The sequence below is a fragment of the Anomaloglossus baeobatrachus genome, chromosome 9 (genome assembly GCF_048569485.1).
Source record: "Anomaloglossus baeobatrachus isolate aAnoBae1 chromosome 9, aAnoBae1.hap1, whole genome shotgun sequence".
Taxonomy (NCBI): Eukaryota; Metazoa; Chordata; class Amphibia; order Anura; family Aromobatidae; genus Anomaloglossus; species Anomaloglossus baeobatrachus.
The window spans coordinates 57,016,943-57,019,193 of NC_134361.1; the positions used below are offsets into that span (position 1 = coordinate 57,016,943).

General features: G+C 49.3%; 1 protein-coding gene across 3 annotated transcripts in view; it reads right to left on the reverse strand.

The window, feature by feature from the left end:
* Positions 1 to 508, reverse strand: part of MBNL3 (muscleblind like splicing regulator 3) — a 233,956-nt gene extending 233,448 nt beyond the window's left edge. For all 3 annotated transcript variants that reach the window (XM_075323729.1, XM_075323726.1, XM_075323730.1), the window contains exon 1: positions 349 to 508. The gene's annotated coding sequence lies outside the window, so the exon portion shown is untranslated. The remainder of the gene's footprint in view (positions 1 to 348) is intronic.
* Between the last annotated feature and the right edge of the window lie 1,743 nt (positions 509 to 2,251).

Consider the following 2,251-nt stretch of genomic DNA (forward strand, 5'->3'; position numbering starts at 1 on the left):
CTCTCTGAAGGGTCCTGATGCCCCCTCTGAAGCGTCCTGATGCCCCCTCTGAAGGGTCCTGATGCCCCCTCTGAAGGGTCCTGATGCCCCCTCTGAAGGGTCCTGATGCCCTCTCTGAAGGGTCCTGATGCCCTCTCTGAAGGGTGCTGATGCCCTCTCTGAAGGGTCCTGATGCCCTCTCTGAAGGGTCCTGATGCCCCCTCTCAAGGGTCCTGATGCCCTCTCTGAAGGGTCCTGATGCCCTCTCTCAAGGGTCCTGATGCCCCCTCTCAAGGGTCCTGATGCCCCCTCTGAAGGGTCCTGATGCTTGGTATCACGCCTGTGCTACAGAATGACAGCCTGGCTTACCTTAGGCTTATATGCTGATCCAGCAACCCCAGAAGACCCAATCCTCAGCTGCAGAATGCCATATGGAAAAAAGCAGAAGCAGCACTAAGCGAGACAGACAGAGTGCTGGGGTGAGGCTTTAGCATGGGTGTATAATGAATGCCGCCATTTTAAAGCCTGGCTCTTGAAATCACTAGGCATAACGAAATTAAAGCACGCCCCACGTACATAACTTCATTGCTGGGACGTGCATCTGGGATGAAACTATGCAGCTGTGGGGTGGGAAATGTCAAGCAGGCTGAGAAAAAAAAAAATCTCATGTGAAAAACAGGCAAGGGAATGAAGAGGTTAAACGCAGTCGCTAAAGCGGCGGAATATCGATAGCGGCATTCGAAACCTTTAATAACACACCGCGGAGAGGTTCGAAAAACAGACGTAAAATCAGGAAGATAGTTGTTGCAAACCATTTCCTGTCTCCCTCCGCTGCAGCCACTTGGTACGTTCTGCAAAACAGAGCACCTAATGGCCTTTGGGAGCTGTGTCGTATTCTGTAGCTCAGGCTGGCTGCTACCATAGCAACATAGCTAAAACCTACACTAGATCCGCACAATAAATCCGCCACTACAATAAAAGGTGACTCAAAGCAATTAGTGCAAGCAAATTCGGTAGTTAACGCAAAAAAAAAAAAAAGCTGCAGGTTCCACGTGCTGCGCGGTGAAAAATGACCCTGGGTACAGATCCAGACATTTCCTTTCCTTTAGAAATGTAAGAATGTAACAATGTAGCAAAAGAAAACACTAAATACAATTGTTTCCGCACCAATACACCATCATTGGCACACAGGGGGGGGGGGGCACACGGTCACCGCGTCCTCACATTACCCACCCCCACCGCAATCAATGAATTGTATTGTGTATACTTCCTAATGTGCAGCAGGAAAATAATGTGATGCCCCCCCCCAACAGTGCCCAACTATTGGGGAACATGGGTGACCACACAGGAAACTTCCAATTTTACATAGATAAAGTTTAAATAATCTTATGATCAAAAGTTCCGCAACTTTCTACTACACTTTGCAACTCGCTTCTTTCTTCTTTTCAAGATCTCTGCTTGTTGTCAGTCCATAAGAACATTTTTGTTTGTAGCCAGAGGCCGGGGTGGGCTGGCAGGACATGTTTCTCGGGTGATAAGTGTCAAGAGACGCTATCAAGCCCATGTATTTATCAGTACACTGGTTGTTTGCCCTGGGTATAGGAAAGGCTAGATATGACTCCGCACAAACTGAAAACTTGTACAGATCTATTGATTTGCTACCGGACATGGAGAAAGAAACACTAAAGGGGGCTTTACACGCTACGATATCGTTAATGTTTTGTCGTCGGGGTCACATTGTTAGTGACGCACATCCGGCGTCATTAACGATATTGCAGCGTTTGACACTTACCAGCAACCTTAAGCGACCTCAAAAATGGTGAAAATCGTTCACCATGGAGAGGTCGTCCCAAAGTAAAAAATCAGTAAGGGTTGTTTATCCATGTTGTTCATCGCTCATGCGGCAGCATACATCGCTATGTGTGACACCGCAGGAGGGAGGAACGTCTCCTTACCTGCCGCCGGCCACAATGCGGAAGGAAGGAGGTGGGCGGGATGTTACATCCCGCTCATCTCCACCCCTCCACTTTGATTGGCCGGCCGCTTAGTGACGTCACGGTGACGCCAAACATCCCTCCCCCTTGAGGGAGGGATTGCTCAGCAGTCACAGCGCCGACGCCGACCAGGTAAGTGCGTGTGACGCTGCCGTAGCAATAATGTTCGCAGCGGCAGCGATCACACGATATCACATGGGCGATGGGGGCGGGTACTTACACGCTCGATATCGCTAGAAATTGCTAGAAATATCGTAGCGTGTAAAGCCACCTTAAGA